Here is a 15327-nt window from a genome sequence, read left to right as displayed (position 1 = left end):
ACCTAGTCTCCCCACTATTGTTAGCAGCTTTTTTTTCCCACAGTGGCAGCCATCCAATTAAAATAGCCATCAAAGTGGAGCTGAACAGCATTAAATGGTTCCATTAATGTCATATTTAATTTAGAAATACAGTGTTGAAGCTGTTCATTACTGCCTTCTGTAAATCTTCATTCATTTGTGGATCCCAAGTTTTATAAATTATATTTACATCTTCTAGGGAAGACAAAGACTAATCTATGTCCATTCTAAAACAGCTCTACTGGTTTCTTTATGCCTTTTTAAAACTGCAATATTCAAATTAATAACTTTAAACTAGTTAGTCAAGTAATTTTCCATGAAGGTGTGAATAGGAGAAGGAGCTTGCATTTTAAAATAAAATCCCAAAGCAAACTACAGACTGCTAGAAGTCTTATTTAATTTAAATATATCTTCCTGGAGACAAAGAATAAAATTAGACTATTATTAATTAATTATTATTTGGATTGCCAATTTTTGATCGTATTTTATGACAACATATATCAGCGTATAGGGAAATCAGATGACAATTTTTGAAAAAAAAATCTATTGACAATGGATACCATTGAAATAGTAACATTTCGGGCTTTTCCCAAGCTTAGTTCAGTACAGAACTAGATGAGTTTGAGTTTTTTTTTCAGGATATTTACCCTTCTTTGACCTTTAAAAAGTAAAACTAAATTGACAAATATGTACACAATTTAAGAGCTATTTTACATAGAAAATGGAAAGTCTATAAGAACTTTTAGTGACAATAACAAACATAAAACATTTCCAGTGAGCTAAATATATGAACAGACAATCCATGGAAGAAAAAACTTGAGTGTCTAAAAACATATGGTGATATGTTCAAACATAAGTTATCACAGATGTACAAATCAGAATAACAAGTTATGATAATTATCAGATAATTGTTGGAATGGAAAATATGTCAGTGTAACAGTATCAGGTCTGAGAAAATTATAGAACTTTGAGAACTTTCTATATGGCTGACAATGCAAACTAATGCAATTCGGGAGCATACCTTGGCATTAAAATTACAAATTCATTTGGTCCTTGCCTAGAAGTCTCAGTTACAAATTTACCACATACGAAATAACTCAGACATGTACAGAGTATAAAGCAGAGTTAAAAATGTTATTTTATAATTCAAAATTTATGGTTTTTACCCAAGATGAAATTTATAGGGGAATTTCAAGAACAACACAAGGAATCCACCCAGCTGTCCTGGTGTTAAATGGTTTGTTCATGTTTTCATGTTCTTTTGCCATCTATAGTGAACAATTTTTCTGGACTTTATGATAATAAGCCAAAAATAAGGTGTCCTTTGATGCTTTACCTACATCTAGGTATTCTTCCTAATAATAAAGCTAATTAATGAAACACTGGGGTGGCAGTAAAAAACAACAACAACAACACAACAAAAAGTGAAAATCTACCAACGGAGACTTGGGCCATGAACTCAAGAGACTTGGGTTTAATTTTAGTCTAATCTTTACTTACTGTGTAACGTCAGTGTCTTTGTTAAGCTTATCAGAAGCCTTATAGTGGGTCCCAGTTTTGAGGAACTTTGGAGGTAAAGGGGTAGAATTTAATGAAATTATCCAAGTAAATACCTTAGCAATATACCTGCACAAGGTAGACCCAAAAATCAAGTGTATCCTAATCATCAACAGGAAAAGTAACTAGAAATGAAATAGAAATCATCATTTCTTCTCCGAAAGGTGCACTCATACGCAAGTGATGCTCTTTGCCATACTTGTAGCAGACCTTAAAAGACATGACAAGGTGGGGCAAGTGTACTATAAATGCAACCTATTAAAGGATGGGCATTGGTATGCACCTGGCCAGTGCTCGATAAAGAACAGATATTTTCATTTTCTCTTTATCTTAAATTTTTTGTCTTATTGGACAGTAAATGCTTTCATTTTTTTCCCCTGCCTTGCTCAATCTTAAGAGACTTCACTTCCACAAAAAAAGACAAATGAAACAATAATAGAAATGTATTTGATCTATTAAATTAAATTGCTGGTATATTATTATAATACTGCATGAAAGTATTCAACTTTTTAGCAAAGTCAAAGATAATTTGTTAAATCTATTTTCAAACACTTTTCTTTCCGGAGGTACACTTTTGGAGAACTTGCTTCCTTGTCAGGCTGCTTCCAAAGCCCTGCCAATTAGATAGTAAGTTTCACATCTCCAATCTCTTGGGCAAAGACAGGCAGTTTTCCCAAGTACGACTGGACAACTTGATCAAGCTGAATAAATCTGACAATTTTCAGGAAAATACGATTTAAGTGAGAAGCAATGAAGAATGTTAGCCACAAGTGTTGGACTAGTGAGAACGTACGACACTAATTAGTGTTAATATATACCTTACATACTGAGAAACAAGCAGAGAAATCTGGCCTCAGGGAGAGAAAATATGGTCACAAGTGAAGCAAATGTGAGCAAGAGTAAGAATCACAGTCAAAGTGAAAAGAACAGAAAACAAAAGGGAGTGAGATAAAACAAGAGTGAGAAGGAGAGAGAGAGAGAAGCAGCGGGGATAAAGGTAGGAAGACAGTGAAACTTTTGTTTATCTGAGAAAAAGAAATGTGAGTAAGTTTGGCAGTAGACAGTCACCCTAAAACAGCAGAGACAGTGACGCTCTGAAGAAGTGAGTTTATTTGGGAATTCATCAGTGGACTGCAGACAGAAGCACACATGCTATGATGAATCACAGAAGCATCCCAGGAAGTTGAGTGAAGGAAATGCTTTTAAAAGCAAAAAAGAACTCCTTGTGAGTTGTTTTGAAACAAAGTTAATTCATCACAATGTTTATTGCAAGAACTGGTGCTTGATGGTTGACAGTATTGATTGGTCCTAGGGTGATGTGGTCAAAGAAATGATCTTAGTTCGTTGCAACATTGGAGGAATCCATGAGGAAAGAAGATGAGCTTTGAAAAGCCCTTAGCAAGAGCTCTTGTTACAGACACATGTGGAGAACATGAAGCAGTGGGGACATGCAAGAATCCCTGTGACTTTTGGTTTTCTAAAATTTTATTCTTGGTGGGGCATCACCATGCCCAGCACTTGGGAGACTTAGACAGAAAGATTGCTGTGAGTTCAAGGCTATCCTGGGCTGCATCAGCAAGTTGAAGGCCAGCCTGTACCACATACAGGCCTGGTATCAAACAAAAATAATCCGAGAATATACATAGCAATCATGTTCATCGCAAGGAATTTGTACCTATACACAGCACATCTCAATTCTTCTCACTCAAGTGAGTAACTTGTTTGATACAGATAATGTTCGAGAGAGTAGCAGCTTAAGATTTGGAAACTATGCCACAAATATTCCTACATAACTTGTAAGAGCATGTGAGGGGTAATTTTATGTGTCAAGGTGCCCAGATATTTGGTCAAAATTATTCTGGATGTGTCTATGAAGGTGTTTTTTAATAAGATCAGCAGATCTTGAGTAAAATGACTGTTCATGTGTGGATGGAATCATTAAATCAGTTGAAGTTCTGACTAGAACAAAGACTGGACTCTCCAAACAGGACAGGATTTAGCCATCAGATTGCCTTTGAACCTGGACTTGAGCTCTTCTCTGGATCTGCGGTTTATGTCGCATTCTGTGAGTTTTGGAGTTTCCAGTCTTCCACACATCAGTTCCTTAAAATACCTATCTGTCTGTGTGCCTTTGAATAAGTTCTTCTTCCTGGGTGAGCCCTGATATACAAGACGAGGAAAGAAAAAGATTTACCACTTTTTAGTGCTTTCATTTTTTTCTTCCATCATAAGAATATTAACATGCTGGGATCAGAGTGCTAAAATTGCACGTGTGTGCCATTACCCCTGGCTTAGATTTGGCCTGATAATTTCTTTTTTGTTCAAGAAAAAATTTAACCCATGCAAATGTTTAAAGCTTAATTACTGTTCCACACTAGGTTACTGAAGTGAAAAATTTTTTTAAAAGCCAACACCTTGATTATTTTTTTCTTCACATAGGAATGAAATTTTAACAGGGCCAAAATTACAGTGGAAAATCTAGTGAGGTCTACATTATATCATTGAAACTCTCAATTTCAAAACTTTTAGGACTTTTAAACTGATTGGTATATAGGAAAATTTTAACAACTCAGTTGACATAGAACATTCCTCAATATTATACAAAAGGTTTTTTTGTCACTGTTGTTTTAAAAAAATTTTATTTTAAAATAGACTAAAAATTTTGTTATAAATACAAACTGTCTTGGTTACTTTTCTTTTATTACTGAGACAAAATACCCAAGCCCCAAAACTATAGGTGAAAAGCTTTATTTAGCTCACAGTTTGTAGAGGTTTTAGTCCATAATCAGCTGGCCCAAAGACAGGGTGGCACATGGCAGAAGGGTAGCAAGTCATGGCAGTAGAAGACAGCAAAAGCAACAGATAAAGTTGCTTAAACATATAATGTCCATTAAACTATAGGCAGGATACCTGCCCTGGGGCGGATATAGTACTCACATTGTTAATCTTAGCCAGAACTACCTCAAACCAGTTAGTGGAGTGATTTACTAATCACACAACCTTAATCCCAGCATCACACACTCTGGATTCAACCACTTTTGAAAAAGTCCTTATTACTTTTTTGGAAGAGAGTAAAACCAAATGTGACATAACAGAACAGAATCGGTCAAGTCAAAAGGGTGGACATAATAGATAATGTGAAAACATAATACAAGGTGATCAACAATGGTTACCATAATGCCTCCCGCTATCTCTAATATAATTGCCTATATCGTTAGTTACAATACAATTGAACAAAACAGTAAAGAATAAAACCGACAAAACCAAAACATTGGAGACATTGTAGGTCTTCAAAAATAGATAAAAGTCAACGAGAATGGGCATTATAATGAATCTCATTATCTTCACAGCTGATGCCTAAATTTTCGAACCTGATACTATCCAGCGAAACAGAATAGGGGAACATCAGTTAAAAACCAGATGGTGAGAGCAATACAGGGCTTTAAATCGAGGTAATGGAAAGTCAAAGTGGGTTACTATAATATATCCTGCTATTTTTTTCCTTTAATTAAAAGGATAAAAATAAAAAAGTAAATAATGGAGTGGAGATTGAGATAAAAGAGGGCATAACAACGAAACAGCACAGATCAAAACATAACCATTTAAGCAGAATAGTGTTTCACCACCAGATAATCCTGACCTAAAAGTAGTTACCATATTATCTCTTTCCTTGAAATCCTTGAGTACAACTTCGTATACTGTAGCATTAAGTATATCAAAACAATGTAAAACCATTTAAGAGAATGACAGCATTACAGAGTATTTAGAATCGACTAACAGAAAATGAACAATGGTTTCTGTATAATCTCCTTGTCTTTAAAAGGTTTTTGCTTATACTATCGTACCTAATAAAATCCAGTAAGATACAACCTATTTGGACCATTGGAGACAGAAGGACAAAAGCTAGATGAGACTTCAAAACAAGATCCAAAATGTGTAATAGTCATTGTACAAAAGAGAGGAAAAGAAAGTGCTCTATACTAAATAACTGCATGTATATTTAAGTGTATAAGATAGAAAATGATATCACAGAGTTTTATTGGATCATTGAACAGAACTGTTTGCAGTATCATTGATGGAATGTCCACTTTACAAGCTTTAATTGTGTGACTTGAACAATTATTTCTAAGATGACAATATGTAATCCATTAACTAGTGATTTCCTACTGTTCATTTTTTTTCTGCAAATCTGTATAACTTGTACACTTTCTCTGCTTTTTTTTCTTTTCTCCTTAAAAAAAAAAAAAAAAAAAAAAAAGAAAAAGTCCTATGAGTGCATGAGACACTGGGGGAACATCCAGACACAAATCGTAACACAGACTAAAAATCTAGTCTTCATAAACAGAAGTAGGATCAAGAATAACAATGAACTCATTACTTGTTCAACATAGCTTTTAAGTAGCCACTATGGACAAAATTGTAAGTTAGATGCTATGGATATATTTAGATAATTATAACTGTCTTGCATTTTAGGCTATTTTGTAGTCAAATATAGTTTGTTATAGATTTTAGATTTTCTGTAAAAGTGTTTATATTTTAAGACTGCTGTTGTGTGTAGTATTGGATTACAGCTTGCAATCCATTTTGCTCTTTAATTTAGTAACCAACAAAATACTATAAATTAGAAAGAATTAGAGGTCTGAATGAAGTGTTTTGTAGGGTATAGTTCTGTTTGCACATCTGAACTACATTCTAAATTTTAAATTCTTGACTACTCTAAATGAAGAATAAAGTATGGAGTAAAATCAATTGTGATGGAACATTGTAGAATGCAGAATAACAGAAAAATAGAAAGTGAAAGAACAGATTCATAAATAGCAAGTAGTGAGTTATTAAATAAATGCTAATTGTTAGAATGTGAAATGGGAAACTCAAGCTATTTACTCGTCTAAACATCATGAAGGTTTATAAGACTGAAGAAGGTGAGCACAGAAACTCTGTAACATTGGCATTGTTTTATGTTGCCTACTTTTTGCATGGAAAAAGTTTTAAATATGGAAACATTATAGTCAAGATCACATAAATCATATTTCTTTATTACTTTGTTATGTGACATAGAAAAAATTAATAGTACTCAGATTTAATAACTGAATATTTATATAAAACAAAATTCAATAAATCCAAGATTAATTTATAAATAACAACATATGCTAAACCTTATATCATTTACAACAGGAGCTTTATTTTTAAGGTAGAAATAAATTATAATATTCCAAACTAAAAATGTAATTTTGGGTTTATTTTGGTCAAAATCTAGTCATGGGAAAATCTGTTTAATTCCCTGAAAAGGGCAACAACTGTTCATATATTGGCTTTTAGTGAACCTCACATTATTTTTTAAATGGAAATAAATGATTTTTAATCCACTCATAAATTCTTTGAAAAAAAAAAACTCAATACTTTATAGAACTCTCATTTGATTGTTTTATGTTTGGTAAACATTTAAGGGTCCCTGCTCATATTTTTCTTAACATTTAAAAATTATTGAAAATGATTGCATATTCTTGTCTGTAGATTTTCAGCTCCACCAGAAATATTTTATGTTCTTTTAGAGACCACCAGTATCTAGCATTCTTTAATCCCTGCGTTTACTACCTTTTCAATTTTTCCTTCAAAAAGTTGGAATTTCCCAATGTGAAGGTCTTTTTTCTACAAAGTAAAGGTTAGGCTACTCCTATTCAATGTAAGACTTGAAATTTTAGCCAGAGAAATCAAACAAGATAAAGAAATAAAAGAGATGCAAATAGGAAAGGAAGAAGTCAATTTAGCTTTGCTTTTAAATTCAGTGATCCTTTACACAGAAAGCACAAAAAATTTCACCAAAAGACTGTTAAACATGCTGTACAGTTGAAGGATACAAAAACAATACTCAAAAGTCAACAGCTTTTTTATACATTACTAACCTACTAAGAAATAAATCAGTAAAACAAGTCTTCTCAAAATGACTTCAGCAAATAGAAAATCAATTTAAGGAGATGAAAGACCTCTGTAATGAAAATGAGAACAGTGAAGAGAAATTAAAGCAGGCATTAGCAAACAGGAAGTCCTCGCTCTCTCACAGACTGGCAGGACGAATGTTGTATCCCTAGGTACATATGGAGTCTAGCTCACCCTCGAGCTTCCCTGGAAATGTCTCCTGTCCAGTGTAGACAGAGGAAGAGGAAGCAGAATAGAGTGCAAAGCAAGAGTAAGTTTATTTGCAGAAGAAAGAGACACAAGGCTACTCAGAGGAGCCCCCAGAGCTGGACAGCCACTGAGTTTGCACAGTAATCCTATTTTAAGGGTTGAAGTGGTTGTTCCTCCCTGTTGGGGAGGCCCCACCCGGCTGCTTGGATTTTGGGAGGAGTTTGGGTGTCATTGGCTGATAGAGGAACTGGGGTACACATTGCAACCCTTAGAGTGGAACATGTTACAGAAGCAAGACTGCATGCTGGACATAGTGGCACACACCTGTAGTCCCGGCACTTGAGAGGCTGAGGCAGGAGGATCACTGCAAGTTGGAGGCCAATCTAGGCTACAAAGTGAGTTTAAGACAAGCCTGCACTAAAAAGTGGGGACCCTGACTTTTAAAAAAAAAAAGCTCTCAAAAATATACATATAAAGATACATATAAACAAAGCGAGATTGCTGACTTCCTGTTATTTACATTCTTGGAACACTGCAAAGTTGTTTTTCTCCTAAACTTTAAAGAACTTGTATATCTTTTTTGACCCTGCGTAGAGGTTCCCATCTATCCCTGCATTCTCCCTTTGTAAACCATCATCCAACTGCTTTTGAGATTCCGAGCAACAACCATGCTGGGTACTACTAGCTGAAGGAGGTGCTTGCTGGGGCAGTGGGTGGTATCCATTAGGAGATCAATCTAACAGGCCACAGTAGAAGGAAAGAGGAGCCTCCACAGTTGGCTCCATCTGGAGGACCATTTGCATTTTTATATGGTCTGAAATGAACCAGGTAGAGCAGTTAAATACAGGGAGTCAAAAAGGCACAGAAATATAATACAGCAGCCAGGGCTCCCAAGAAACGAAGGAGCTAGATCGATATAGAAAACATAGGACTTTGACTTGGGGGAAGAGCTGTTGCCAGTAAGCCCACAGCCATTTGGTCATGGAACCCTTTGCTTTATCTAAGTACCTAATCAAATTGTTATCCCTTGAAGGACCTGATAAGGTCTGGGTCATGGAAAAAGTTAATGGATTGGTCAATGAAACCATGGTTCTCATATTTTACAGTGGAAATGGCTGCACCCTTGGGGTACTAGGCAAGCGAATTGGAGATAAAGTAAGCCAATGAACAGCATCCATGAAAGAATGCATAACCAAAACTGATGGTAGTCAAGGCTCTGCTAATCAATAGGCATTACTTATCTTGTTGTCTTTTGAAGAGAAGTTTAAGGATTTTACAAGGCTCGTAGGTAACAAGTGGACTCAAGTGTTGTCTCAAGTAGCAATAGTGAGGAATTTCCCTGTGGAGCTCCAGAAGCAGCCCAGAGTTTCAACCTGGAATGGTGAATCCAGGCATTGGATCCTGTCAGCTTAACTACAATGGGTGTGGAAGGATCATCGTGCAGGGACCCTCCCACTGGGGTCTGCTCAGATCCTGGGTGTTTAAGCCTTGACCGGTGCCAGAGTTCCAGGGCAGAAGAGAGGCTCTCTAGGTAGAGTGGGTCTTGCGTTTGTTTGCCTCAAGCTTTACAGAATCTGCTGGAACTGGGATAAGAATCTCAAATGCTGTAAGGCTCCCTTGGTCTTCCCATTGACTGGGAGGCCTTTTTGAGTAAAGCTACCCCATACAGGAGTTCAAAGGGAGACAGCTCTTGAAACCTGGGAATTCATCTTTAAATATATCTTTAGACATAGTTTTGCACTGAGAGGGGCTCCTTCATTCTTGGTAAATCTGTCCTAATTTGGTGTAGTTAACAGTCTTAACTATTGCTCCTTTTAGTCCTTCTTTGATGCACTAGAGGACTTGCAAGTGAGCTTCTTCTCCCTGAGGCATTTTAGCAAGCCACTGAGGTCTGGACCAGGAGCCAGCCTACCCATCCACAGGGGCATGAAGCCTGGCTTCACCAATCTCCAGGGGCTGCAACCAAAGCTCATTCTTCTGCTCCCTGGTCATGAGTCTCATTAAGGAGAAACATCACATCATCCCAGGTTAACCTAAATGGCAAAGTTTCTCTTTTAAAATCTCTTATAGCCATCTTGGTCATCTGTGAAGTTTCACAGGTCTTGTTTAATTTCTCCCAATTCTAAGTAAATGGGACCTGCTCTGATTCTCTCCTTAAATCAGAACAGATGGGCAGTAACTCTTCTGGTGAGAGGCAGACTCAGACTAAGGTGGAACAGTACCCTTTGCGGGGGGGCATTTGGGACCCAATCTTCCTTCTTCTCTGAGAGTGTGAATTTTGCTTTCTCACTTGGTTACTGGGAGAGGGTAGATGTCAGTGATGGGCTGTGAGACATTAAGGAAATACTGAGAAACTCACTTGATCCCAGGAGGGCAAAGAAGAGTCAGACCCAGGGCACCTCATTCCATTTTCCTTCCCTTTAACAAAACAAGTTTAATTGAACTACAGTAAGTCCCTGACTTACACATGAGTTCCATTCTGGGAGACCATTCATAGGTCGGATTTGTTTGTATGTTTGGCAAAGTGAGTCATACACATCTTTGACAAAAATACAATATAAAGCACAAGAAAACCAAACATCCTCCTGTGTTCATCCCCATGTCAGATCGGTTATTCTGACTGTGTCCAGTAGTCTTTGTGGTCTTTTCATCCCAGCTGAGCCCCCAAAATGTGTCACATTTCATCTCTGGGAAGGCTTGTGGTCTGCAGTCCACCCTTGAAGTTTCCTGGGCTTGCTTTCTCTCTCTCTCTCTCTCTCTCTCTCTCTCTCTCTCTCTCTCTCTCTCCCTCCCTCCCTCCCTCTGATTTACAAAGAGGAAGAGGTCAAAAGTAAAGCTTACTTGCAAAAGAAAGGGATATACAAAGCCACAATATGGCTTTGTATGGCCAAAATATGGGGGCCCCAGAGCTGGGTAACTGCTGCGTTGGGCTGCAATCCTGTGTTTGAGGTGATATGCATCCCTGCAGGGAGACGCCCCCCCCCTCATTGATTGTTTTGTTGGTAGAGGTTTGGGAGTCATGGGTTAACAGAGGAACTAAAATACATATTGTAACAGTTATTTGACAGCATTGCAAAAACAAGACTGCAGACTGCCTGTTTATATTCTCCAAAGACTGCTGAGATTGTTTTTCTTCTAAACTCTAATGGGCCCATATTCCTTTTCTTACAACCTGCAAGGTCTCATCCATCTTTACATTAATATTATTGAAATGGTCACTTTACCAAAAGCAATCTACAGATTCAATGTGATTCACGTCAAACTACCAGCAATATGCTTCACAGAACTAGAAAAATATTTTAAATAAACAGTAAAGCAAAAAAGATACAAAGCAGTCCTAAAAGAAATTAGTAATGTTGAAGACATCACAATATCCAATTTCAAATCATACTACAAAGCTATTATAACAAAAACAACATGGTACTGGCACAAGCACAAACATACAGACCAATTAATGAAACAGAAAATGCAGAAATAAACCAATTTATCTACAGCCCATTGGTTTTTGAGAAAAGTCACAAAAAATTCATGGGATAAAAATCAGTATATTTAATAAATGATCTTGTATAAATTAGATATCTACATGAAGAAAGTTGAATCTAGATCCCACTCCTTCACTCTGACTTATGGGAAGAATGCTGGAGTTATGAAAGAGCTTGAGAAAGAAAGAGCTACTTAAGCTACTCTAGAACATAGAGAAGATCCTCTAATTATAAATGTATTTGAGCGAAATTTATATTCTAGAACAAATAAAATATTAGCATATCAAATCTAGTGTACCAAAATAAAAATACAATGTGATCTAGTAAGACTTCTTCAGGAATTCAAATATGATTTAACACTAAGATTCCTTCAACATGATTTCTTAGAGTAGTATGTTAGGACAAAAATATGTAGGTAATACCTATAGTAGCCAAAAACATTATTGACAGAAATTCAATATCCCTAGTAGAAATTTTAAGAACACAATGTTGTTAAACATAATAATAACTAAAAGTAAATAGAATAATTAACAAATAATAATCATAGCACTGAGAATTTTATAATAAAATCAGAGGCAAGACAAGGATATTCCTTATTTGTTATATTTTAACAATGAAACAAGACAAATTTTTAAATTCATATAAAAATGGAATAAGAAGAGTTCTAATACTCTTTAATTAGAGCTAATAGTCTTCTATACTAGTATGTTCAACTATTACATTCCAAAATTTGATCACTATTCAGTTATAAATGGAAATTAAAGAATATGACATTTATAACAGATTTTAAATTTATCAAGAACTCAGTTCTATCTAAAGGACATCATTGAAATCAATGAATTGTACATAGAAATGGAAAACATTTCTATATAAGAAATCTTAATATCATAGAAATGTAAATTCTTCATTGATATTAATTTAATGAAATTCTAATATTTTATTTCTAGAAAAATCAAGCAATTTTAAGTTCATAGCAAAAAAAAAAAACAAATGCTTCAAATTTACATAAATTGCAAAACCTGATTATATATTTGTATTGAAACTCACTACTAAATCAAATGAGCAAGTATATTGATTTTTATTATTAAACATTTTTGATGTGGAAATAGGTAAACAAACCATTGTAAATTATGGAAGAGACCAGGTATCAATAGAAATACTTGTGACTTTAGTAAATGGCAAGGTTGCATTTTTTAATGAAAAAAATGTTGAAAATATTTATGTTAGGATAACTTACTCTTTAACAGAAAATATAAATTATTTATTTATTTAAATGATAGATGGGAGGAAACATTCACAAGAGAAATGAAACAGAAGACTTTATGGTAATGTGTTTTTCATTACTGTAATAAAAGTGGTTGTAGTTTATGATTAGGGAGTTGTAAGTTTGAGGGTTATATCTGGTGATGCCTGTTACTGGGGAACTTCTAGGATTTTAAGGCAACCAAGGCATCAGCTTACAGGAGAACGGGAGACAGAAAGCCGGGGAGGATTCCTTCTTATAAAATTTTCAAGATTCCACTATGTGGGCTCCACTAACAGAATTATCTAATTCAAATCATTTTCCAAAAGTCCCCACCTCCAAACACTCTTGTTGGACTAAATTTCAATGCTATTAAAACCTCACCATGAGGATTAAATATCAACATATGAAGGCTAGGGTCACTCCAGACCTATCCAAACTGTAACAGATTTCATGGGTTGTAATTTACAAAAATCACCTACTCATTAGAAAATTATTCCTTATAGGAAAATAAGCCAGGTGTTTGAAGAATCAATTCAAAAAAGAGGTCCAAATCACCAATAAATACAGGAAAAATATGCTCAAACTGAGGAGCAATCTGAGAAATAAAAAAGCAAAGCACAATATGCTCCCATTAACATCTATAATACAGCCAAGAGTTTAAGAGGGTTGCACGTTGCTAGTGAGGATTAAGGAAATCAGAAATCATCAGTGCTGCTAGGCACATAAACTGTTCTAACCAATTGTAAAAGTGGTCTGGCACTATTTCTAAAAACCATGAAGGCATACCTTAGTTCTAATAATGCTGCTCATAAAATGATATTCCATGGAAAGTTTTTGTTTTGTTTGGCTTTGTTTTGTTTTGTTTTATTCCTCACTTTTCTCTGGTGGCAAAATTAAAACAATACCCCCAAATGCCCATTAGCTGAGGAATGCTTCGATTAATTACAGAACAACTGAAATGTAGAATATTATGAAGTTATTAAAACTAATGAATTAGTACTATATCTGTCGACCAGGGCAAATATGCTTGAAATGTGTTCGCAAGTAAAACAACAGATTAATGAATGCAAATAGCATGGGATTCCATTTCTTAATATAAAAACACATGCAGACACACATATCACATGTCTACTACGCTAATCACTTCATTATCTGTAGCTTCACTTTGGGCAATTTGTCAGCCATGGCTGACAGAAGTTCCAAACTACTAAATGGAAACTTCTAGAAATAAACAGTTCTTCAATTTTATATTGTGCACCAGACTGTGATTATAGCCTAGTGGTAAGATTCTTGTCCAGCATGTGTGAGACCTTAAGTTTAAGCCTCAGTGCCACAACTGACATAAAATAAGTAAAAAAGGAAACTGCAGTTCTGAATGGTGAGGTGGGGGACTCCTGTGCTCCCCACTCTGCTCTTCCCAGGATGTGGTCATCCCTTGTGCAGCGTAATCACTCCGTGTACCCTACCCATCAGTCACGTAGTAGCCTTCTACATCAGATTGGATGCCTCGGTTTCACAGAGGTTCTGTTCAAGTGCCCTTATTTCACTCAACATGACCCCAGAGAAGAAGAGGAGAGTTTCTGTTATTATAATAGAATGCCTGAGACTGGGAGGTCTGTAAAGAAAAGATGTTTATTGAACTCACAAATCTGCAGGCTTGGAAGTGTAAAGTCATGAAGCTGGCATCTGCTCAGCTGCTGGTGAGGGCCTGACACTGCTTCCTCCTACAGTGTAAATATCAGTGGGTCCATGGGAAAGAGGCGAAGTGTCAGGGGCGGTTTCTGGAAAATTAACACTGTCCCAAGAGAAATGCATTGATTCCTCTACTGGTCTCTTCATTCTACTTCTCAACACCACCACCGTGGTAATCACGTGAATCTGAGAGGAGACAAACAATATTCAGAGCAAGTAGGGATGCTGGCCATTTGGATATGTCAAAGAAAGCTGTAAAAACCCTTCTTTTCACTATGAAGAAAAAAGTTCCCGTTTTAATGAGAGACAAATGGTGCTGAGGTTGTTGTGATCTATAATGAAAATGAATCTTCCATCTGCAAAATTGAGAGGAAGAAAAAGGAAACATGTGCCAGTCTTGTGATATCTTGCACTGTAAAATTTATATCCACATCATCAGGTGCTTCCCCTGGATCCACTGGGCCCTTCGGCCACTCTGTGTACCCATCCCAGCTTCAGCTGGATTTACAGCTGGGATTCATCAGTGACACTGAGGAGACTGTTTTGGGAACTGGAGCCCATCCATTCTCAATAAGGCTAGAAATACAAAGCTGGAAATTTCATGTCCCTGGGGACTTTGATACTAGAGTGAGTGCGAAGTCTTCGTCTTCAGGCAGTGGAACTCCCAAGATATAACACGTATGCTAGAGTTTTCAGAGAGACTGTCACCAAAATTTAGTCTGCCTGGGTCCTTCTCTTTTTATTGTTATGCTAGATGCCCCATTCCATCATTGGTTTCTCCTGAGAGCAAATCTTTGATAAATCATTTCCCCTGAAACATCTCAGCATCTTCTTTTGGGTGATATGCACCTAAGACTGCAGATTAAGCTTCATTACATTTCATAGGCTGATTGGTGTATCGATTTTTTTTCAGTACAAGATACAATAAGTATGTCTCACTTTAACTTAATAAACATAATTTTAAATAAAAAACTAATAGCTTTTGGCACATGTACTTCCTTTGCGGTAGGAGGGACAGCCAAGAAAAGGCTTCTCAGCTGTACATTCTCATCCATCATATACTGACATAAATGCACGTAACTCTATTTCCAAAGCAGCACCTGCTGTTATGTTTTCACTTATGATTTTATGCCAGAGTACATCAGAATAAAGCAAAAAGTCCTCTGTAGTTGGCTTCATTTTTCCTGCTTTTAACAACACAGAAGA

This window comes from Cavia porcellus, unplaced genomic scaffold (assembly GCF_034190915.1).
Source record: "Cavia porcellus strain 051 isolate PalLab524CR breed Dunkin Hartley unplaced genomic scaffold, mCavPor4.1 scaffold_22, whole genome shotgun sequence".
Classification (NCBI taxonomy): Eukaryota; Metazoa; Chordata; class Mammalia; order Rodentia; family Caviidae; genus Cavia; species Cavia porcellus.
The sequence above is the reverse complement of the archived record's forward strand: the minus strand, read 5'-3'. Positions refer to the sequence as shown.